The 25,901-nt window shown below is 42.9% G+C and overlaps 1 protein-coding gene across 2 annotated transcripts in view; it reads left to right on the plus strand.

Moving 5' to 3' along the window:
• The first annotated feature begins 1,681 nt into the window (after nt 1-1,681).
• The window catches only part of tenm4 (teneurin transmembrane protein 4), a 276,917-nt gene continuing 252,697 nt past the window's right edge, over nt 1,682-25,901 (plus strand). For both annotated transcript variants that reach the window (XM_029120114.2, XM_013135886.4), the window contains exon 1: nt 1,682-2,066. The gene's annotated coding sequence lies outside the window, so the exon portion shown is untranslated. The remainder of the gene's footprint in view (nt 2,067-25,901) is intronic.

A 25,901-nucleotide genomic window follows, 5' to 3' on the forward strand; every position in this document is an offset into this window, starting at 1 on the left:
TTTGCACCTCACACTCAAACCCTCAGCTGTTAAATGTGATGATGTCTACAGATTGACCTTGATGCCCACCTTGTCTGGCTTAAAACGAAAGATGTATTTAAATAATCCCTTTTTTTGCGATATTACAAATCCCCCACACAAAGAACGTCTTGATTGCTGCGTTGACATGTAATTCCATATAGTGTTAAAAGATATGCAGCTGAATCAAATGTGTTGCGTTTCAAATACAACTCGATTCATTATAAACCATGATAGTGTGATCTTTGGAAGTCCCTCTGATATACTACCCGAGTGCTTTAGAGCAGGCTGTGTATGTGCCGAATGATCTCTATAGGTTCAGTAAGATACATGACCAGACACAACGCGTCATAGAACGCACATCCCGTGTTATAAATAACTCATCTGCAGTCACTGTAAATGAGACAAATGTTTTGCTAACTAACCAAGCGCCAGCATATAAAGGTGTCCCCATATGAGACCCTTTTCAGGATACTCAGATTTTCTCAAATGGCACCCTATCCCCTTTGTATTGCATTAACCCGATGGATGTGTAGTAGTGCACTGTAAAGGGAATAGGGTGCCATTTGGCACGCCGTCCTCTTGTTGCCATTTTTGACTGGCCTGCCAAACCCAGCCACCAGTCCAGCCGTTTTACATCTGAAAGCATATTTCACTTTCCTCTCGTCCATTGACTGTGAGCTGCTGAGCGCTGAAACCCTAAACCAAGCACAGATTAACTTTCAGGGGATCAGGCGGTGAATTGAAGCCTCCACACAAATCCCCCTCCCTACTTCTGCCTGGCCTCTGTTGTTCCCAAGGCCACCCCACGACTACCAGGGACTCTTGACCATTCTTTTAAACCTTATCAGGAGTGAATGGGATTTTAAAGGATGGTATGGTTGCTAAAGGAATCGCGAAACGGGCTGGTTTAAATGGCGCGTTTGGACAAGTCATGTCAGATTAGAACAACACAATAGGTTTGGTTTCACTGTAACCTACTAAACTCTAGTCAGGCTGAGGTCATTGGGTTAACATGGGCTAAGATGGACTTGACTTCTGACCATGTTTCTGTATTTGTTCCCTGGCAAAAAAGAAAAATATACAACTTTTCTAACAGCTATTTATTTACCAGTTTCTACTATCCACAGCTATAATTGTGATATTTACTTGAATTTGTATTATATATTTCTTTCAATTCATTTACATTTATGTTGTCCTGATTGTTTTTTTATTTCCTAATTTTTGAAAAGAATAGATTCAAATGTGTTCAGCATATTTTATTCGCTTTTCATCCAATGTTTTAAACCAGATAATTTGCTTATCGTCTAGTTATTTAAGCTATCAAACACTTAAACATAACAGCCTGCATGAAGACAGAGACTGAAGTTAAATGTTCTCACCTGATATTTTTGATAGCCCTCTTTAATAAAAGATAAGGCCGGTAGAAATATCGACTTGGTTTTGATATTCTATCGTTTCGGCGTTTGGATAAACCTGTGTATAATCAAATCTTAGCGCTTCGTCGGCCTTTCCCATTTGCATAGGAGCGAAGAACATTCTTCTAATATCTTATGGGGGAGATGTAGATTTTAGCACCAAAGCACACCCCTTTCTCCACCATGGTACAAACCAATTGTAAATCGTGAGTGGTTTGCTTGCTTGTCATTCCTGGGCATTCGCGGCTGACTCTGGCGCTTCGCCGCTCTGTTCAGTGTATAACCCAACGTGAGTGTGTTTAGGGACTAATGCGTATGTTTTCTTTCGGATTTAGCTGTGAATTAAATTCTTTCCTGAACGCAAAACAGCCCGCGGGTTCTAGAGAATATCGGACATAAAACTGCCTTCATCTCCCCTGCTTGCTTCTTGAATGCTGCTATAGCACCTTTGAGATTCTGCTACATTTCTGTTTCGCGGATCCAGCAATGATGAGGAGAGAGCTGTTTTGACCACTGTTCCAACGGAAGAAATACGAACTATTGGCTTCTGAGACGGAATCACGTTTTAATCTTTGGCGATTGATTGATCTGAAATATCGACAGATATACCTTGGATGTGTCTTCAGAATGGTAAGATTATTTATGTGGGATGATGTTGCAAAACAGCTGCACGAGAGCATCATGCAGCAGAAAATGCGTTCCATTTCGGTCTCCGGTAAAGTGAAGCCTACGGTAACCATAGCTATACGAGGGTAGCGGTATCGGAGCTTTAGTGCAGTTTCGGTCATGCGGATCTTGCATTGACATATTGAGAATGCTCTATAGTAAATGTTAAGTATTTTTATACTTTAAGACTACTGTATGGCTTTGATAGGCTAAACAAATGTGTTGTGTTTTTTTTTTTAGCCATACAGAAAGATGGGTAAGACCCGGCAACCGTAGCTTGTGGAAAGGGTTGCCTAATCGCGTCTATAGGTGCAAAGCGGAGACACGGATCTTGTCGCGTTAATACACTTGCATTTGAGACAGTGTTTCACAGCTTTCTTTAATTCATTTGTAATTTTGGGCAGCGACTCCAGTTCATCAGTCACTGTTTTTCGAATTGCGTGGGGTAGGTAACCTTAAGACAATGTTCTCCGTTAGCCTGAAATAAAATAAGGCTGATGATCAGATGCTCCCGTTATATATATTTATTACATAAAATCTAATTTTTAGCAGGGTGTTTTGTCGTAGTAGCAATTTAACTAACCACTTTAGTATGCACCTTGGATGGCTATGTTTTTGTAGGCTTTGGTCCCCTATGCCAATAATGTCTGTAATCAAATTATGGACTAGGACATCCAGACGATTAGTCTGCCAATCAATTACATAAAATCAATCATAGACCATTTAAATATGATTAATATAGACCGTGCAATACCGAAATAGCTGAAATGGCATTATGTTATCTGGAGAATTGTGTATTTCACAAGGTTATTTTATTGCCAGATCAAAGCAATCTATGAGTGATCTTTGGCCAAGTGTATCTTTTTGAAGTGTCAGAATTACAATGTCATTGTAATTTTAATCTTTTTAATTGACATTGGAACTAAAATCAGCATAAAATGTGTGTTAATTGTGATGACACAATTTGTTCATGCTGTGACACACTCATACACACACTAATACACACACACACACACACACACACACACACACACACACACACACACAAAGTAGTTGGAAATGTATAGAAAAATGGATTCCCCAGAATCACACATCTGGTCTTAGGCGGTTTGCTTTCAGAGCCAGACTTATTCTGAAGGTGGTCCCATTCTGAAAGCAGTCTCATTCTGAAGGCAATAATATTCTGAAGGCAGTCATTCTGAAGGCAGTCATTCTGAAGGCAGTCTCACTCTGAAGGCGGTCTTGTTCTGAATGCGATCTTATTCTGAAGGCGATCTTATTCTGAAGGCGGTCTCATTCTGAAGGCAGTCTCACTCTGAAGGCGGTCTTGTTCTGAATGCGATCTTATTCTGAAGGCGGTCTCATTCTGAAGGCAGTCTTACTCTGAAGGCGGTCTCATTCTGAAGGCAGTCTTACTCTGAAGGCGGTCTTACTCTGAAGGCGGTCTCATTCTGAAGGCGGTCTCATTCTGAAGGCGGTCTCATTCTGAAGGCGGTCTCATTCTGAAGACAGTCTCATTCTGAAGGCAGTCTCATTCTGAAGGCAGTCTTACTCTGAAGGCAGTCTTACTCTGAAGGCATTCCTGGTAGTCTTATTCAGAGGGCATACACTCACAACATGCAAATGTTCTCTTTTTGTTTTGTCTTTTTGTTAGCTCTGAACCAGAAGATCTCTGGTGTTGCATACTGAGTCTAGGAAGCGCACCGGGCTTGAAAGCTTTACTCTCCCGGCAGTTGTGAGGTCGTAGTCTGTGACCTTAAGCTGATGTCTGTGACCCTAGGTCTACTGGGGTTAAATCCTGCGAAATATTGGAGGCTTCATCAACCAGTGTCAAGAGTGTCACACACTCTCACACAAACACCCACAAACACACACACACGGAAAGACTACTTCATCATTCATTGTCAAGAGTACTGCTCTGCGGAAAGAGCGAGGGAAGCGTTAAATGAGAAGTCTGAAGTTGTTAGATCCCATCGGATGTTGACCTTTGCTGCACCGGTCTGTTTTTCTGGCTGCATCCTGGTCCCGGTTCATAAGCAGTAAGAGGCAAGAGGGCCATGGCCTCAGTAACAGACACACAGACATGCACACATATTCAAACACACATATTCACACACACATACTCACGCACACATATTCACACACACATATTCACACACACATACTCACACACACATATTCACACACACATATTCACACACCACGTTCGCAGTCATGAAGACACTGGCCTCTTTGTGTTCTCACAACGGGTGTCAGATCTGTTGCTCACATTGTGCAAGTTTTGGATTGATTATTTACTTTTCTGAGAGGAAAGAAGAGGAATGAAAAAGATTAATTCAATAACATTGAAGAAGAATACACATCTGTTTCAGGTTTTAGACTACTACCAAATTTCAGAGATTAAGATGGCAGGATGTACTTTGTAAAGTAATGCAGTGATTCCTGGTTAAGTATTCCAGGTAGTATGGAGGTGGGCAGTGGGGAACCAGATACAGGAGTATGGAGGTAGGGACTGGGGAACCAGATACAGGAGTATGGAGGTAGGGACTGGGGAACCAGATACAGGAGTATGGAGGTAGGGACTGGGGAACCAGATACCGGAGTATGGAATTAGGGGACTGGGGTTCCTGGTGCAGTGCTGCTTGTTTGGTTATATTTTAATAAACCATTGGCTTATTTGAAGTCATGCTAGCTCAACATGAGAACAATGATGAAGGTTAAACTATGGCTTCCATGTCTCCAATTTTTCTCTTATTGCTTAGATTACTTTACAGCCCTTTAGTGTTCCGTGATCCGGTCAGTCAGGGTTATAGTCTCCTGTGTCCCGGTCAGTCAGGGTTATAGTCTCCTGTGTCCCGGTCAGTCAGGGTTATAGTCTCCTGTGTCCCGGTCAGTCAGGGTTATAGTCTCCTGTGTCCCGGTCAGTCAGGGTTATAGTCTCCTGTGTCCCGGTCAGTCAGGGTTATAGTCTCCTGTGTCCCGGTCAGTCAGGGTTATAGTCTCCTGTGTCCCGGTCAGTCAGGGTTATAGTCTCCTGTGTCCCGGTCAGTCAGGGTTATAGTCTCCTGTGTCCCGGTCAGTCAGGGTTATAGTCTCCTGTGTCCCGGTCAGTCAGGGTTATAGTCTCCTGTGTCCCGGTCAGTCAGGGTTATAGTCTCCTGTGTCCCGGTCAGTCAGGGTTATAGTCTCCTGTGTCCCGGTCAGTCAGGGTTATAGTCTCCTGTGTCCCGGTCAGTCAGGGTTATAGTCTCCTGTGTCCCGGTCAGTCAGGGTTATAGTCTCCTGTGTCCCGGTCAGTCAGGGTTATAGTCTCCTGTGATCCGGTCAGTCAGGGTTATAGTCTCCTGTGTCCCGGTCAGTCAGGGTTATAGTCTCCTGTGTCCCGGTCAGTCAGGGTTATAGTCTCCTGTGTCCCGGTCAGTCAGGGTTATAGTCTCCTGTGTCCCGGTCAGTCATGAGTTTAGTCTTCTGTGGTCTGTCAGTCATGGGGATTAGTCTTTCGTGGTCTGTCAGTCATGGGGATTAGTCTTTCGTGGTCTGTCAGTCATGTGTTTAGTCTTCTTTGGTCTGTCAGTCATGGTTTTAGTCTTCTGTGGTTTGGTGAATCATGGTAGCTGCAAGGGACATTTATCATTTAGGGAGGACAGACTTTAATTGACAGGAATTTGACATGTATTGATGAAGTGATGTGCATTTTTCTTGTTAAGAGTGCATTCAAAACAGACCCCTTACACCAATTTAAGACTCTGAAAGAAAATGTGAAACTCCAGAGAGGTGATTTAACATCAAGTTCTGAGAAGAGATTTTGCAAAAAAAAAAAAAGTACATTCAGTTATATGCAAAGGTGAAGATGAGGCAGGATTGGTAGATCGATAACATACACTGTAACATCAGACATGATTGGTGGATATACACTCACCTAAAGCATTATTAGGAACACCTGTTCAATTTCTCATTAATGCAATTATCTAATCAACCAATCACATGGCAGTTGCTTCAATGCATTTAGGGGTGTGGTCCTGGTCAAGACAATCTCCTGAACTCCAAACTGAATGTCAGAATGGGAAAGAAAGGTGATTTAAGCAATTTTGAACATGGCATGGTTGTTGGTGCCAGACGGGCCGGTCTGAGTATTTCACAATCTGCTCAGTTACTGGGATTTTCACGCACAACCATTTCTAGGGTTTACAAAGAATGGTGTGAAAAGGGAAACACATCCAGTATGCGGCAGTCCTGTGGGCGAAAATGCCTTGTTGATGCTAGAGGTCAGAGGAGAATTGGCCGACTGATTCAAGCTGATAGAAGAGCAACTTTGACTGAAATAACGTTACAACCGAGGTATGCAGCAAAGCATTTGTGAAGCCACAACACGCACAACCTTGAGGCGGATGGGCTACAACAGCAGAAGACCCCACCGGGTACCACTCATCTCCACTACAAATAGGAAAAAGAGGCTACAATTTGCACGTGCTCACCAAAATTGGACAGTTGAAGACTGGAAGAATGTTGCCTGGTCTGATGAGTCTTGATTTCTGTTGAGACATTCAGATGGTAGAGTCAGAATTTGGCATAAACAGAGTGAGAACATGGATCCATCATGCCTTTTTACCACTGTGCAGACTGGTAGTGGTGGTGTAATGGTGTGGGGGATGTTTTCTTGGCACACTTTAGGCCCCTTAGTGCCAATTGGGCATCGTTTAAATGCCACGGACACTACCTGAGCATTGTTTCTGACCATGTCCATCCCTTTATGACCATCATGTACCCATCGTCTGATGGCTACTTCCAGCAGGATAATGCACCATGTCACAAAGCTTGAATCATTTCAAATTGGTTTCTTGAACATGACAATGACTTCACTGTACTGAAATGGCCCCCACAGTCACCAGATCTCAACCCAATAGAGCATCTTTGGGATGTGGTGGAATGGGAGCTTTGTGCCCTGGATGTGCATCCCACAAATCTCCATCAACTGCAAGATGCTACCCTATCAATATGGGCCAACATTTCTAAAGAATGCTTTCAGCACCTTGTTGAATCAATGCCACGTAGAATTAAGGCAGTTCTGAAGGCGAACGGGGGTCAAACACAGTATTAGTATGGTGTTCCTAATAATCCTTTAGGTGAGTGTATACCAACAATTTAAGATGAAACATGATTGAAGAATACTGGACATAACATACAAATATAAGATATGACATGATTGGTTAATATACAGCTCCGGAAAAAATTAAGAGACCACTGCAACTTTTTTTTTCTTTTCTAAAGAAGTTGAAAAGGAAAGTTTTGAGTGAAGAACAGAAGGAACGGTAGGAAGACTGTTCCAATTGGACTTCTCTTAACCCGGCTCCCTTCTATGGGGTAGACTTCTCTTAACCAGGCTCCCTTCTATGGGGTAGACTTCTCTTAACCAGGCTCCCTTCTATGGGGTAGACTTCTCTTAACCAGGCTCCCTTCTATGGGGTAGACTTCTCTTAACCAAGTTCCGTCTTCCAGATGTAGATACCTCCAAGCACCATGTCAGACTGAGAAACAAGAGAAGAGATGATGACTAAAAGCCTTTTATCCATTCTGAGGGAAAGCACCTGGATTGTCAACATTCTCTGCATCCTGATTGGTCCCACCAGGCACTTTCTGAGTGTCTGCAGGTTGCCTGTATATGTGTGTGTTGTGTGTGGCTGTGTGTGTGCAAGTTTCCCATACAGATGTCCAGCTCAGAGGGAAGGTTAGAGACTTGAAACATATGCTGGGTGGATGTATTTACACTGACAGCTTCATGCTTCAATAACAAGGCCGTGAATTCAGTTTTTTGCATTATTTGATATCACACTACAGTCTTCTGCATCCTTTATAGTGATAGGAAAAAGAAAAGAAAAAACCCACCAATTCTTCATTTAAGTATATTATCATTTAAGATATATAGATAGATACAGATATACTATATGTTCTGTCATTAGATGATAATATGCATGTGTGTGTTGTCTAAATAGTATAAGATCAGTCAAGATACTGTTATAGATTATTATAGAATCAGTCGAGGTTCTGTTTTAGCCTGTTATGGAACCTGTCGAGGTACTGGTATAGACTTATAGAATCAGTAGAGGTGCTGGTATAGACTCATAGAATCAGTAGAGGTGCTGGTATAGACTCATAGAATCAGCAGAGGTGCTGGTATAGACTCATAGAATCAGTAGAGGTGCTGGTATAGACTCATAGAATCAGCAGAGGTGCTGGTATAGACTCATAGAATCAGTCGAGGTGCTGGTATAGACTTATAGAATCAGCAGAGGTGCTGGTATAGACTCATAGAATCAGTAGAGGTGCTGGTATAGACTCATAGAGTCAGTAGAGGTGCTGGTATAGACTCATAGAGTCAGTAGAGGTGCTGGTATACACTCATAGAATCAGTAGAGGTGCTGGTATAGACTCATAGAGTCAGTAGAGGTGCTGGTATAGACTTATAGAATCAGCAGAGGTGCTGGTATAGACTCATAGAATCAGTAGAGGTGCTGGTATAGACTCATAGAGTCAGTAGAGGTGCTGGTATAGACTCATAGAGTCAGTAGAGGTGCTGGTATAGACTCATAGAGTCAGTAGAGGTGCTGGTATAGACTCATAGAGTCAGTAGAGGTGCTGGTATACACTCATAGAATCAGTAGAGGTGCTGGTATAGACTCATAGAATCCGTAGAGGTGCTGGTATAGACTTAGAATCAGCAGAGGTGCTGGTATAGACTCAGAATCAGCAGAGGTGCTGGTATAGACTGTTATAGAGGGTGGAGAGGAAGAGAGGAGAGTAGAGGAGAAAAAAGGGGAGGAGAGAAAAGGAAAGGAGAGGAGGCAGCAGTGATGAGTGCATTATGTTAAGTGGAAGCTACATTCTGCCAGGTTGTTGGATTTATGACAGATACAGCTAATGGGTAGCTGTCCCTGTTACAGCTACTTATTGGACGTGAACGCAGGGAAAGGCAGCAGCTGAGATTGGTTTAGGACGATATAATTAATTTCAAACGTCCAAGGTCCACGATACGTGTATACAAGAAACAGAGTTTAAAATTGATCCCTCAAAATATTAGTTTTCACGCTGAGAGTAGTCAGTCAAATACTCTGTGTCCTTGGTTGTCTTACAAAGATAGTATTGTGGTTGTATCACATTGGTTTGTATGGACTATCTATCACACACCGTAGCAAATCGGCCGCAAATGAAATGTAATAACTTCCTATTACCATACAACCCCAGTTCCCATGAAGGTTGCATTGTTGCTCAGCTTTTTCATTGTGCCCCTCTGAGGGGGGGCTGGCTGTTTAAAAGCCTTTAGGAGTCAGCAGGGCTTATCGTCCGGTCTCAGCCAGCGCAGAGCCCAGAGAAGATACCAAAGATTGGGGTGTGGTATCACAAACAACAGCTGGCATATTAACAAGTCCTTCCTTTTCTTACTGTTTTGTTAATGTTTTTTTTAATCAGCGTTTTAAATTATTTTCTTTCTTTGAGCATGTACCGGGAAGGATTTTTAACTTTTGCCTTAGTTTGGTGTGTTATTTTGAATCTAAACAGATGTTTTTTTAATGGCCACAGTTATTGTATGATCCATACTATGTGTACATTCAGTCTCTCTCTGTCTCTCTTTTTTATAAATGAAAGTAAACATTTTATTTTTAAAATGACAGACATCTCTCTTTCACCATCTCTCTTTCTTTTGCCAACTTTCATAGTTTCACCATCTCTCTCTTTTTCTCTCACTCTTTTTCCATCATCTCTGTGTATGAGTGGTTTGTTCTGGTCCCGAACCTTGTGTGCCACAGGCAACATCTTCAATCCAGATACATTCTGGAGTCTAAATGTAATGTGTTAATTAAGATGGTTCTAATTCTCCCACACACGATCACACACACTTTCTCACTCCGTCACCCCACCTCCCCATGCCTGTCTCCCAGTCACTCTCCCTGTCTCTCTCTTTCTGTTTCTCTGACTTTCCATCTGTCTCTCCCTCTGTTTCCCTCTCTCCCTGTCTGTCCTTTTGTCTCTATTCTGTTGTTTGGAGCCTGTCTGGAGTTGACAGGACTTCATACTGTATCCTTGGTGATTTGAAACGGGACATTACACAATCTTCATCCACTGGACACTTATTGCTGTAATCCCAACTTGGGATACATCTCTGGAACTCCACTGTCCCCATCAGTCTTTAGAGACAGGATCTGTGATTTGGACTGGGGAGTCAGTGTTTTTAGAGTTAAGGGTGCGGTGTTTGTGAGATGGAGGTATTATTAAGGAGATCTGACGGTGTTTTTTTGTGCTGGAGCCCTTGGCCAGAAGGCAGAGAAGGCTGACCAGCAGACAGCATGGCCATTATGTCCTACATTTCACGCTACCCATGTAGCAATGTTCTCAGATGATTCACATGAGCCCAGTGGAAGCTAATGATGATCTTCAGGGCTGGGACTCGGGTTACACTCTATGTCACTCTGGCTTGATTTATTTAGCTGTTTTCAGTGACCTAGAATCTCTCTCCCGTAACACTCACGTCCCCTATGCAAATTAATGCAGATTTATTTTGTCAGGTACTGGGTCATGTCATTTATATTATCAAGTAAGAATTTTTTGACTGAAATAGTTTACGGTGTGCATGCAGACAATCAAGCCTTGGACAAATGATTCAACCTGACAGTTCAGTAAATTAAAGATGTGTTCAGTACATTTCAATGTGCTTCTAGGAGAAATCAAAAAGTGTGTTAAAGGTATTTTTGCCTTACTTTACCTCCACACAATTTTACAGAAATGTACAGCAATTCATGTCATGTTGAGTCTAATGAACCTGACACCTGAATAAAACGAGTATCAATTTGTGATAACAATGATGCTGTACATTTTATTTTAAAACCAATTTTCATAAAATGACAAAATCCCAAAGCAAATCTGAAATCCTTTTTTCTGGGTTTTTACTTAACAACATCCTGCAATCATATCTGGCAGACATGATTGAACCCGGCATCTGAATTAATGGCGATGTCTAGGATGGTGTTTGCTTCCAACTCTCTCTGACCTCCGACCCACGCATGTATGTCCCTGTCTGCCTGTGAGGTCCCACCCAGTCACGCGAACCAGCAGACAGTTTGACGTGGGGAACTGAATAACAAGTCACAGTGAGCTGGAAAGAAAAAGATTGGGACGTAATCAGATGTCTGTACAGCGTGCGGGACGTTAAATGTTTCGTGCACTTCCTGCGACAGGCGTCACATCTATTAACTGCGATCAGACTAACAGGCTGTGGTCCAAAAGCCACCCTACTCCCATCAGGCCCTGCTCAGGTCAGTGCTGTATGGACACGTCCTCAGGTCAGTGCTGTATGGACATGTCCTCAGGTCAGTGCTGTATGGACATGTCCTCAGGTCAGTGCTGTATGGACATGTCCTCAGGTCCTCAGGTCAGTGCTGTATGGACATGTCCTCAGGTCAGTGCTGTATGGACATGTCCTCATGTCCTCAGGTCAGTACTGTATGAACACAGGTCCTCAGGTCAGTTCTGTATAAACACAGGTCCTCAGGTCAGTACTGTATAAACACAGGTTCTCAGGTCAGTTCTGTATAAACACAGGTCCTCAGATCAGTTCTGTATAAACACAGGTCCTCAGGTCAGGTCTTCAGGTTTTTCGGCTGTTCCTGTGCAGTAGAACCGTTTTTAGGTCCTATTGGAACCTTTCACCTCAAGTCAGAACCCTGATTGTGGTGCACATCAAAAAAGAGGTCCATAGACCACAGACATCCATAGAAACCTTTAGGAACCCCTTTTTAATGCCTCAGCTGGGTCCTGATTATAGGTGTTGCACTATGGAGCTAATGGAGGTTTTGGATTGGCCCCTCTCTTAGTCCTCCCAGTCATGCAGTAGCTTGGTGCTTGTCCAAGCCCTCCCTCCTCTGGCTCCCTGGTGGGGTTCCATCCCGTGGCTGAGCAGACACATCGGGCTGGAGAGTCTTACGCAAGATGGTGAAATGGCAGGTAATGTGCTGGTAATGTTCAGGTAATTAGGCCCCAGTGAGTAGAATGATCAGCTGGAGGACAAGGTAAAGGTGGGCGTATGTGAACTTCCAGTAAACTGTGTCCTGCAAACCAGAGTATATTTCCAACCATAGCAGAACAGTTTCTAGCCTTTTTTTATGGTACCTTATTGGAGCTTTGAATATTTTGTTGCATGTTCTATTTAGGTCCTTATGAGTATGATTCTCATAAAAAGAGTCCCACTGTGGTTTTAAGCAAAATAACCTATGCCTGGTACTATATAGAAGTGTTCTGTGTCTGGATGGTTCACCATCTACAGTAGAAAATAGGGTTCTGTCAGCATTTTATGTAGAAAGATGTAGTGAACAAATAAATGCATCCAGCATGTTTTGGGATGTACCCAGCTAAAGGTCTGAGGAGCAGGAAGATGTGTTTATTAAGGTGTGAGTATAGTTTATGTCTGTCTCTGTGTGGTTGTGCCCTAATATATATTTATTTGTGTGTGTGTGGGGGGGGGGGGGGGGGGGGGTTGATGATTCAGTTTAATTTCAGCATGGAAGATAATATAATTCTATTACCAACTTAGGAATATGATGAGCTAAGTTTAGGTTTTGTCCAAACTGGCTTTAGTCATGTAAACTAATGGGAGAAAGATTATGAAGGAGCATGTGGGGATTGTAACATGAAAAACAATGCATCAGCAGACAACAGACGCTCTCAGCAGACAACAGACGCTCCGCTGATTTCACGTATGCGTATGAAACACTGACTTTTTACTGACATGTCCGGTTTTGTTCCTCTGAACAGGACGGAGTGCGCAGCCCGCTGGACTCGATGTTGTGGACATTGATTGTGTTGTTTGCTCTGACATTGTTCACATGGCCCTGATCAGCCCCTGACCTGTGGGGATGGGTAGCCAGTCATGCACAAAGCTTTTAAAAGATGCCAGAGAGCCACTTTACCTCCCACCCGACGTCAAAAACCCTTTCCCTCACGCAGCCTCGTCAACCGTGGATGTATTCCCTTACATTATATGAAACGAGAGAGAGAGAGAGAGAGAGAGAGAGAGAGAGGGAGAGAGAGAGGGAGAGAGAGAGAGAGAGAGAGAGAGAGAGAGGGAGAGAGCGAGGGAGGGAGATAGAGGCCAAACACATTTACAATTGTGTTCATGTATAAAAGGCAAAATGTTTTAGCAGACACACAGAGTCCTGTTGAAAAGGTCAAATTGAAAGAGGCATGGTATTAGCTGTATGGATCTGGAAGAGAACAGCAAAGGGATTGTGAAAGTTATTATCAGTGGATGTTAACACAGAAGCTCCTTCATCCAATGAAAACACCCAGGCAAGCCCTAAGGCTGTGGGGATGCTGGCCAGGAATATGGCTAACGGAGTAAATATATTTCAGAACTGATTGGATCTAAGTGGGGGAACCAGAGGCCTCTTTATCTTTCTAAGAATCCTGGGTGTTGTCATTAGACATGTCTTGTTTTTTCCCCTTTAACAGAACCTGTCTGGACTGGATGGGGGTGAATCGCATCGCCGGGTTATAACCCTGGCAGTAATGGTGGAACGCTAACTATTGTTGACCAGCTGCATTCAGCATTCATTGTTAGTTTCTACTGTTAGCTTCAGAAAGCCTTGTTGAACAACAGTTTAATCTACCCAGTCATGGTCTCATCTTGTAAAGGCTCAGTGGATGCTTCCTCTGTGGTGGTAATCACTGGGTAAACACCATGCATTCTTTACTCCATAAATCCATTACACATTAATGACGGTGCACTCTGTGCTCTGTGTGGCCCAACCAAATAGAGTTGTCGGGTTGCATACTGAACGAATGGGATTTGAGGAAACTGGGTCTTTGGTGAGCCAAAATGGCCCTCGTCATGGGAGAGGGGCTGTGTTATTGTTTAATCCAGGGTTGTTTTGGGGGTCCGCCAGCCCCACTCCATTCCAGTCAGGCTGTAAAACCAGTTAATGTGTGTTCACAGCTTCTCTTCACACGACAGGCGTTATGCACCTCTCCTCCTCTGACACAGATGCATGTTGGGTCTTCATGAATCATGCAGGCCAGACGGACAGAGCACAGCACTGCGGTGGAGCGGGAGGAGGGCGCCGCCCCTCACTGTGCAGCCTCTCCGTCCGATTGGTTAATGTTTCGTAACATGGAAAACAGGCACTGGGTGGCTCGCTTGGCAGAGACCGTGCCGCTTGTCATGCCAAGGACTGTGAGTTGGATTCCTACTGATTGCCAGGCCTGTGAGAAATGTTTACAGGCATGACTGGCTCGGGAGAAAAGTGACGATTCCCATCTGCAATATATTTAAGCCTAAAGCGATCAAATCAAACCATATTAGGCATTTTAACATCAGCAGGTGTCACAAAGTGCATATACACAGCCTAAAACCAAAAGAGCAAGCATTGAAGCAGGGGCTCCAAACACCTGAGTGAGTCTGGTACAGGGCTCTCAGGTGCTGATTAACTATACCACCATTTTCAGCCAAAGGGCACGAACCATCCACTTTATAATGTTATAAAAAGTGTATTATTATTCGTTTGTAATAAGCGTTTCAGTTCTCAGCAGCAGACTAATGGTACTAGGATGATGAATGGGAAATTATCTACAATGAACATACCGGCCACTTACTGAGGCCATTTAGCTGATAATATTTGTCATAATACCAAGTAGCATGTTTCAAAGAGTTTAAAATAAAATAACTTTGCCAGTATGGATGTGGTTTATGGCTACAACAATCAAAATAATAGTGGTCATTTAATGTTGACACAAATAATCAAAGGTGCATGGGAAAATGTAACATCATCATTTGTTACCGTTATCCAGTTGATTCAGGAATTATTTTGTGATTCTGGATTCTAGCTTTAACGGAACCAACCACACAATCAAAAAACCAAGACAAGTTGGATTGAATATCTAAAAGCTTGTAACCCGTTGAGTTTTTTGGCTTGCACTGTTAGTTTCTTTCATTAGGAAGACCACAATGCAGTATTTATTCCGGTCTATCCATTCATTCTGGACCCAGACATTGTTTTCGCTCACTCAGATGTATAACATGGAGATGGATGGGTTGCACTCCAAATGGCATCCTATTCCCTATTCAAGGCCCTACCTTTGAAAACTTCACATGAAAACTATGGCTGTAGGGAGTGGGTTGTAGTTTGGGAAGCAGCCCGGGGCCACGACTTAATGCGCACTCCAAACCAATAATATACATTATTAAAAAGTTAGTTGGTAAATGAGTCTGTTTGTTCTGCTAACAGGTCAGGAAAGGCAGTCAGTCTTTTATTTTGACAAGGTGTCGTTCTTCACCCTCTCCTTCTAATCAGGGATTGGTTCAGATGTGAGGATCCAGGTGAGTTCAGTTAGCCAGTCAGCTATCTGGTAGAAACAGAAGGCAGTGAGGTTTGGCCCCTCCCTGAGGGTGTGGCTTATCTTTATATCTGACAAACAACTGCATGCAACTTCTAACAGATGCAGGCTGATGGGATTAATCAGAGCGAGATGCTCCCAGGATATTACAATCTGAAACATAATGTGGAACTGCAGATTCTATTTCCTCAAAGCATTTGATGGACCTCATTATGCAGATCAATAACATTCAAGTAAAATTGCTTTCAACAAACTAAAAGTGGAAATCTCAAAGACCATGTGCACGTTATCAAACCAAATGAAAGTTCACAGGCATGGCTGAAATGGCTGTCCATTCTCTGCAGGTCGGCATGGTGCCGTAGGCCAGGAGATGAAGAGATTTGGGTTGAAAACAGAAAGGGGTCTTTCATTAATCCGTTAAGCAAGGCAGTTAACCCTAATTGCTGTAGGGTTGCCATCAATCACTGTCGATCTCCAGGACTTGACAATAAACACATTTTCCAGTAATATATGCGCATAACACTATGTCATTGTGTGAAACGAGGCCACTAGAGGAGCTGTTTACAAAGCCTTGGACGTTGGTTCTCCTTGGACCTTGCTCCCCTTTCCCCACAGGGACAGCTGGAGAACCCTTACGGAACCCTGTTTTGTTGTTGTTGAGGGCAGACTGGCGTGGTACCAAGGCCCGCTGCCCTATGGCGTGGCTGGCCAGAGAGAACGGGTGGGGGAGCACCGAAGGGGACCTGTCGATATATTTTGAGAGTGTTAGGCAGCAAAGTGGAGTGATGGCTCTCCAGAGGACGGCCCCTTCAGCTGTTTTTCTATGAATATTAATAAGGGTCAGCCAGTCGTCTTGCTGGGAGGGCCTCAGCGTCAGTCCTGACTACAACCTGACAGGTTTGGGGGGCCCGGACAAGATGGTGTTTTGTGACACATCTGCGTTTTGTTTTGACTCACTGATTACATTTGGAATGGCAGCGTCCAGCTGAGTGAGAAAAAGTTTGCCGTTCGCCCTTCCTGTTTGACGTGAATTCACCTGTGGTCTGCCTAAGATATGAGGTGCCCGGCGGAGGTGGGGTGTGTGCAGTTAAGACTGCTAACCACCCGGTTGGTGGTGATTATAAAGATCCACATTTCTGACTTCATTAATGCTGTGTCCTGAACTGAAAGCAACGTGTCTGTTTGAGTTGGAGACTCACCATGTATTGCCGTCAAGCATTTGAAATGGCAATCATCAGATCACACATCCTTAGTAAGATTAACTGGTAAGAATGAGGACAATGTAATCAAATGTCATCTGGCATTTCTCTTCTAATGATCTGGTGAGATATAAGTGAGGAGTCATTATAAAAATGCGGCAGAAGAATTTAATGACAGGAATGTGCAGTGCACATCGCCAGGCCCTGATAGGAATCCACTTTCACTGCAGTACAAACATTCCCAATGTCAGTGTTTGATACAGCTCGTCTAATGAGCTGCATTGGGACACATTTGTGTCTTATTCACTAGCTTTATAGAAAATCTTGTGTACTGTGCATGTATACTTTAGTGTGCTCTGTGTGATGATACACACACCATATGAAATGAAAGAATGGATGGAGTTTTATACTGCAGATGAGTGAAATGATGAATGAAGTGAGGGAGGGTGTGTTTTACTGGAGTAGTAGAAAGCTGTAAAAATACATGTTGTGTACAAAATGTTTTGTCTCAAGTCTGTTTTTCTATAATGTCTGTTTGTTTTTTTCACTTTTTATCCAGGTTTTATAGTTGTTCTGTCTGTCGCTCTGTCTGTTGCTCTGTCTGCTGGTTGGCCTATCGGTCTGTCTGTTGGTCTGTCAGTTGCTCTGTTGGGCACTAGCTGTGGGCTTGTGTGTTGTTAGACTAGCAAAGGCCTGTATCGTATCTTTATAGGAGGTTGTCATTTGGGCCAGGAGTGGGGTATCATTTGGACCAAGAGTGGGGTATCATTTGGGACAGGAGTGGGGTATCATTTGGACCAAGAGTGGGGTATCATTTGGACCAAGAGTGGGGTATCATTTGGACCAAGAGTGGGGTATCATTTGGACCAGGGGTGGGGTATCATTTGGACTAGGAGTGGGGTATCATTTGGACCAGGGGTGGGGTATCATTTGGACCAGGAGTGGGGTATCATTTGGACTAGGAGTGGGGTATCATTTGGACCAGCCATGGGGTATCATTTGGGCCAGGAGTGGGGTATCAGTTGGACCAGGGTTGGGGTATCATTTGGACAAACCGTGAGGTATCATTTGGGCCAGGAGTGAGATATAATTTGGGCCAGTATTGTGTCATTTGGACCAGTAGGGTTTCATTTAGATTTGTATTGTGTCATTTGGACCAGTAGGGTTTCATTTAGATTGGTATTGTGTCATTTGGACCAGTATGGTGTCATTTGGACCAGTATGGTGTCATTTGGATTGGTATTGTGTCATTTGGACCAGTAGGGTTTCATTTGGACCAGCAGTGTGTCATTTTAGATTGATTTTGTGTTATTTGGATCAGATATTAGAACGTGTCCTCTCACTGTAAATGTTGGTTTTATTTTTCAGCATGTTTCGTTTTTTTGAAAAGCTGCAAATCCAATAAAAGCTCTGAGCTTTATAATTATCTAGACCAAACATTACTCATTATAAAAATCAATACCTATATTTTCCCATTGCTGGATCGGTGTTGTTCTGCTCTGCAATGCAGATGTGTTATGAAGCAGAATGGATCAGTCCTCCACCAACCCACTGTCTGAAGATGACAACTCCATGGCCCTTGCTGTCATCTCAGCTCCAGACTGCACCCTATCTCAGTGTAGGGTCTAGCTGTGTACTTTAAATGGAATAGTTCTGGTCTAAAGTAGTGTGCTACTTTAGGAATAGGACACCATTTGGCCCTAGTGAGTCCTTTAGATTTTCTGTATGACAATTTACTCAATTTCTGTGTGCATCAATTTGTATTCATTGGTGGCCCTGGCGGTAATCGAACCAACAACCTTCTGCATCGTGTGCTCTATTACTCTACTCGTAGGTTTGCATTTGTATGACAGTTTTTCATGTCCCCAGAAGCAGATCTAAAACTTGGCGGACCTTGCCTGTCAACTCAGACAGACAGATTTTCCTCCAAAATTGTTTACCACATACTGCAGTCTGATAATTTTTTGGGACCAAACAAATGAATCAGTGATTGTGTTATTTCTACCCAGAGTGTCAAAGCCACTGACAGTCTTTGCAAGTGTACTCACATGGATTCTGGCTCTGACCCAACACTTTAGTTTCTGCAAGCGCTCAGATGGTTTGGTTTGCGAGATCCAGACTCCTTGCAGAGAAATGGGATGTCCATGGGCATTTAGCCACAGCCAGTCTGGGTACCCAGAGCCAAACTTATGTAACCTGCTTTATTGCATTGGACCCTTGTAGTAGGCATACACTCCAGACTGAGATCAAACAGTTATCTAGGCCACTAGAAATGACACACTGTTCCCTGTGTGGCGCACTCATTTCAACCAAGGCACTGAATAGGGTGTCGTTCGGTCCTTAAAATGTCTGATGTAGTTGTTCTATAAATGGCCTTTCCATCCTAGCGAGGTGGTAATTCCTGTGTGGCAGCTGAGGTGCTTTGATGTTAAGACAGTTTATTTAAGATTCAAGATGAGGGCATTAATTAGTTGACAAATCTTTTTTAGTTTGAAGATTTCCCCCCTCCCCTCTTTCCCCTCAGGCCCCAGATTGCATTTAGCTACTTGGCTAGTGGATATGGACCAAAAACCACCCTATGCCTTATATAGTACCTGCTAGCCAATGCTAGGAATCAGTGCACTGGTTGTGTAGGGAACAGGCTGCTGTTTGGGCCCCTGTGAGTTCAAAGGGAGATAATGTACGTGAAGGAGATTTAGTTCAATGCTTGGATATAGACAGACTGAATATAACCCTGAAAACAGAGGCTTTGTTGGCTAAATAATCCCAGATGCCCAGGTTTGCAGGGTTGCCGTTTTCCTTTCCTCGTCCGTTCGTGTGTCGGGTGCTGATGGACTTGTATGCTAATGAGCCCTGGGAGTGACGCCAGCCGATCCACTCGGGTGGTCTGATCTGCTGATAATGCAACATGGTGTGGTTGGGTGTTTTCTCTGCTTCTGTTAGATTTAAACTGTTTTGGGTTCCAGGTAGAACTGTTTCCCTGGAACCCAAAAGGGTTCTACCTAAAACCAAAAGGTTCAGCCGGGAAACCTAAACGATTCCACTACAGGAACTCTGAGAGTCTAAAAAATAGGTTGCAAAAGGGTTCTTTGTGGAAGGATGGGGTTCTACCAAACATTTGTATTATCATGATAACCTTTGTTGGAAAACAATATTTATGTGGAAGGCAAAGTGTTCTTTCTTGGTCCTGGAAAAGGTTCTTGATTATTCTTTGTAAGATGAGGGATTCTACATAGAACCTCATAATATTTCCCAACATGCTCTATGGCAGGTGATTTTCAGAACTGTGTGGTTTAACACCTGGGTTGTTGGGATTTGTTGAATAATTGTATTTCACCTAAAGAAAAATAACATATGAATGAATGCAATATAACAGTAGTTTGATTTATTGCCCCCATTACTGAGATGGTTGTTCTAGTTTAGATGATTGATTTAGTCTCAGAATATGGTTGTCCTTACCCTTGTAGTAGAGTGTCTGAATGCAGATTGAGGGTGATTAACAATTCCACTTGGATTTCCTGTCATTGGCTGGATTTCAATGAAGCAATATGGCACGAGTCAGTACTGTTCCATGCACACATTCACAGGTTAATGCTGTTGTAGGTCTGGACGTGTCAGCAGACTGTTGAAGTCATATACAGCATCTGTATTCAGAAGGAGGGTCTATCGTGTGCGGGTGGATAAATACATTACATAATCCTGACAGCAACGGAAACATGATCATTTCCATTTGGAACTGTTGGCTGACAAAGGTGTTTCTGTGACTGTCAGTATAGCGCAGCTGGCATTGCTGCTCATGTGATTAACATCCGAATAACTTGGTTTTTAGTAAGAATTCCATGTCACCTTGCAGGCTGTCGTAATGTCACTTGAAGAGTGTGAATGATTGTGTGTGTTGAAGGTGTTTCCCTGAACAGGCCCTCAGACTGGCGTTGGGAAGTCAAGTATTGTCCTAAATAATTTCACTACAGAGGGTAATGAGGGGGGTGGAAACACTGGTCCTTAGAACCCTTCAAAGGTGAAAGTTCTCTTAGTAGAACTCTTCAAAGAGGTTTCTAGGAAGAACCGTTAGATTATAAAATGAGTCTAGTTTGAATACGTTTCCTTTGGTTTATAGGCATAGCTAATATATTTTAAATTCCCCTGTCACCACAAGTACAAAAAACATCATTTTCTGCGTTGGGTTTCCTAGGATTTCCTTTACCATAATTGGTTTTAAGTAAGTCCGATCCAATCAAAAGTGATGTTAGCATGAGCCATAACAGGTGACCTGAGGTTAATGGTCATAATTATGTTTTTTTTATGCTTTTCCTCTGTGTCAATACCCATTGTGTTTAAACAGACGTACGTAATGAGAAACCATCCAGGAGTGCATGGCTTATCCTCATGATGATTAAGTTAATGGTGATTGGTGTGATTTTAAGATGTAGAAATTTAGCGTTAATTTACACTTGATTGGAATCCCACTTTTTTTTTTTTTTACTCCATTCCAATTAATTCAAGTTAATGCTAATTGTTGATTTTGTTATTAGCACTTTCCTGGTCTGGATTTTCTCAATCCTCTCACTGGGTTTTCTCAGACCCCCCCCCCCCAACCCTTATCTGTCACACCCTAACCCGACTCTTAACCCTACTAATCAAGCCTTTGACTCATTAAATCAGGGGTGCCAATTTTGGGGTCCAACTGAACTCTGAAGTGAGAAGGCCAGAGGAGAGTTTATAGTCATTTGGTTTTTATTTCAACCAATCAACACACCTTATTCACAGGTTTTACACCTGTGTTGAATTTATTTGACTCCTTATGAACAGCTTCCATAGAACAGGAAGTGAGGCTGAGAGAAATGAGACTATTCATAGCGTTCGAGAGTCACGCCTTATTTAATGTTTCATGTTTCTAAAAATAGTCACAGATTGAATCCATAACATGAATAAGACATACAGCTCTAATACAGGGTGCTGACTAGAACTGTGCTGTAGCCACACGTAACACGTGAAGAAGCCGTGACCGTTCACGTGCTTCAGGCAGGGTGATCACGTGTTACCGAGGCAGGTGTCCTCGGTCCGAAACCAGACATGAGCCGATAAAGGAGAACGCAGTAGTCGGTCAGCAATCCTGCTGGTCTTGTGACTGTGTTTGAGTGCTGTGAAGTGCCCTGCTCAGCCTGTGGCTCCCACCTTTTTGTGCTGTTCAGCTGCATTTTTTGGGTGGAGGTGCCACTGGTGTAGACTCTTGAGGTGGGATGGTCACAGGTTGGTGAAGACATCCCACATCCAGACAGCGGTATGGTCAACAAACACATGGATAGTCTTACACATCAGTGTTCTGGACTGAAGTATGTAGACTTGAACACTACTACTAGTAATAATTTTAATAGTACCGTGTAATAAGACACAACCTCTACGGTCTTATTGTCTTTATTGTCTTTAGTGACAAGAAATAATGACCCTTTCCAGAAAAACGGTGAGGTTAATGTACCGCCTGGGTTCTGAGGACGAGGAGGGAAATCAAAGGGTTTAGTACAGACTGCTACTTGAAACACGATGAGGTTAACATACAGCCTGGGTTCTGAGGACGAGGAGGGAAATCAAAGGGTTTAGTACAGACTGCTACTTGAAACACGATGAGGTAAACATACAGCCTGGGTTCTCAGGACGAGGAGGGAAATCAAAGGGTTTAGTACAGACTGCTACTTGAAACACGATGAGGTAAACATACAGCCTGGGTTCTGAGGACGAGGAGGGAAATCAAAGGGTTTAGTACAGACTGCTACTTGGCCTAGTTGTTCACTGACTCCGCTCTTCTTAGATAAGAGAGACGATTCCCAAATGGCACCTTTTTCCCTTTGTAGTGTCCTACTTTTGATCATGGGTCTTCATCTGGATAAAGATAGTGTACTATTTCATGCCATTTAGGACCCAGGCTCTTTTGCTGGGGGAATAAAGATTCCAGCTGTATGCTAAAAGCTACCATGCTGAATTTGCGAAACAACATCTAAAAAATACTAATTTCCTCCTCAGTCTATCTGACCATGAATATGATGTCTTATATGAAGGGGAAAAAACTGAAGGGTTACACTTGTCCTTCAACAAGGCAAATTACATTTATAAAAACCTGGATTCATTACCATCTCTTCTCATTAACATTTGTCCTGTTTTTGATGTAACTTTCAACTTTAATTGGAGAGTTAGGTTTTTACATCGTGATTTTGAGTTACTTCTGAATGTGAGGGGGTTTGTTTCTGTTTTTTTAGGGTATTATGTCAGCTTGATTACAGTTTAATGTCGATAGGATTCCATTGTGATGTCAGTATCATGTTAGTAGGATGTCAGTGTGATGACATTATCATGTCAGTAGGATGTCAGTGTTATGATATTATCATGTCAGTAGGATGTCAGTGTGATGACATTATCTTGTCAGTAGGATGTCACTGTGATGACATTATCATGTCAGTAGGGTGTCACTGTGATGTCATTATCATGTTAGTAGGATGTCAGTGTGATGACATTATCATGTTAGTAGGATGCCAGTGTGATGACATTATCATGTCAGTAGGATGTCAGTGTGATGATATTATCATGTCAGTAGGATGTCAGTGTGATGACATTATCTTGTCAGTAAGATGTCACTGTGATGACATTATCATGTCAGTAGGATGTCACTGTGATGTCATTATCATGTTAGTAGGATGTCAGTGTGATGATATTATCATGTCAGTAGGATGTCAGTGTGATGACATTATCTTGTCAGTAGGATGTCACTGTGATGACATTATCATGTCAGTAGGGTGTCACTGTGATGTCATTATCATGTTAGTAGGATGTCAGTGTGATGACATTATCATGTTAGTAGGATGCCAGTGTGATGACATTATCATGTCAGTAGGATGTCAGTGTGATGATATTATCATGTCAGTAGGATGTCAGCGTGATGACATTATCTTGTCAGTAAGATGTCACTGTGATGACATTATCATGTCAGTAGGATGTCACTGTGATGTCATTATCATGTTAGTAGGATGTCAGTGTGATGACATTATCATGTTAGTAGGATTGTCAGCGTTATGTCAATAGGATGTAAAAATTATGTAAAAATTATGTCAGTAGAAAGTCATTGTGATGTCAGTAGGATATCGAAGTGATGTCAGTAGAAATTCAGTGTGATGTCAGTATGAGGTCAGTGTAATGTCCCTGTGATCTCAGGTCAATGTGATGTCAGTATCATGCCAGTAGGATGTCAGTATGAAGTCAAAGTGATGTCAGTAGAGAATCAGTGTGATGTCAGTATGATGTTACTGTGATGTCAGTATGATGTCACTGTGATGTCAGTAGAATGTCAGTGTGATGTCAGTATCATGTCAGTAGGATGTCACTATGATGTATCTCCACCATTTATTTTTACTTTCAGCAGAGGAGGAGAGGAAACTCCATTGGCCTGCCCAGGCATCATATTCATCAGGGGGAATTAAATATTAAACGTCTTTAAGTAGTAGCTGCATCTGTGGTCATAGAGGCCATTCGCCAGTGGATAGAGCGACATAAGGGAACATGTCTGATGCCTTTTTAATGCTCGGGGCTAATTCATCTGTCTCTCGCCTGCCGCTGTGTGCCGTGGAGGATTTACTCAGGAACGCTGATCCACACATCAGACATCAGCCCTTCCGTCATCTACTTAAGGCCCAAACTGTAACCGCACTCCATTGTTCACCACTCTGTACCAAAGCCATGCATGTCCATGGGCCGGGCTATTCAACTTCACTCCTGGTTTTGATCCTCTTTTAGTAAGGGACTGGTTACGACCTGCGACACCATGTCATTGCATTTAACTAAGTAAAAGCAAAAATGTTTTTTGTCGCTCCAGGACCAAGGTTGAAGCCCACTCGTGGACTGTAGGCTGCCATCTGTGATGCCGTTTGGGTGAAATGTGGGTAAAAGAACACCTCCTGTGGCCGCAAGGCTCAAATCAATCAGTCAAATGTATTTCATAAAGCCCTTTTTAAATCAGCAGTTGTCACTAAGTGCTTACCCAGCCTGAAACCCCAAAGAGCAAGCAACAAGCTATTGATGCACAGTGGCTAGCAAAAACTCCCTAGTGAATGTCAGAACCTAGGAAGAAACCTAGAGAGGAACCCCAGGGATGGCTGAGTGTACATTATAAAAGTATGTGATGTGCAATATAGATTGAGTTTTGCATCCTGGACAACAGAATGAGTAAAGGGAAGTGTAATAAATCCACCTTACTGTACCAGATATTAGGGGTCCCTGATTATGCCGTTTAAAACATAAAGAGTATTTACCATATGCTATTACCGTCATCAAAATCAGGCAAAAAATTGTTTGCATGCAACCATTAAATTGTAAGACAATTGAAACTTTGAGAAGTAAATTGTTGGTATTAGTGGGTTGATGCTGTTCCTTATCATGTTGGTTACACCACTTTTCATTTTGTCACATCACAGTGTTGAGAGTCTTTCTATTTTTACCGTGGTGCCTGAATCACACAGTTCACATCACTAGTCAGCCAGCAGAGACAGACTCATGTTGACGTTGTGCATTTTATCAGAGAAAATCATCCATTTCATCTGCCACCCCATTTCCCATGATAGGGGTCACTGTCTCATTTGGAAACCTGACCAGAACCCCCTACCTCTGACCAGAACCCCCTACCTCTGACCAGAACCCCCTACCTCTGAGCAGAACCCCCTACCACTGACCAGAACCCCCTACCACTGAGCAGAACCCCCTACCTCTGACCAGATCCCCCTACCTCTGACCAGAACCCCCTACCTCTGACCAGAACCCCCTACCTCTGAGCAGAACCCCCTACCTCTGACCAGATCCCCCTACCTCTGACCAGAACCCCCTACCTCTGAGCAGAACCCCCTACCTCTGACCAGAAACCCCTACCTCTGACCAGATTGCACTACCTTTGACCATATGGGATGGGACACATCAGTATTACATTGGGTAATATTAGTTACTACACTCTTCTGGTCATGTACATAAAACCAACTAATCTGATGTTATTACACAACCCTAATCTATTCTGATGTTACACTACCCTAGTCTAATCAGATTTTATTACACCACTCAAATCTAATCGATTGTTATTACACAACCCTAATTTAAGATTGTTATTGTACATCCCTAATTTAAGAGGATGTTATTGTACATCCCTAATTTAATCTGATGGTATTGCACAAACCTAATTTAATCTGATGTTTTT

This window comes from Esox lucius, chromosome 1, assembly GCF_011004845.1.
Source record: "Esox lucius isolate fEsoLuc1 chromosome 1, fEsoLuc1.pri, whole genome shotgun sequence".
Lineage (NCBI taxonomy): Eukaryota > Metazoa > Chordata > Actinopteri > Esociformes > Esocidae > Esox > Esox lucius.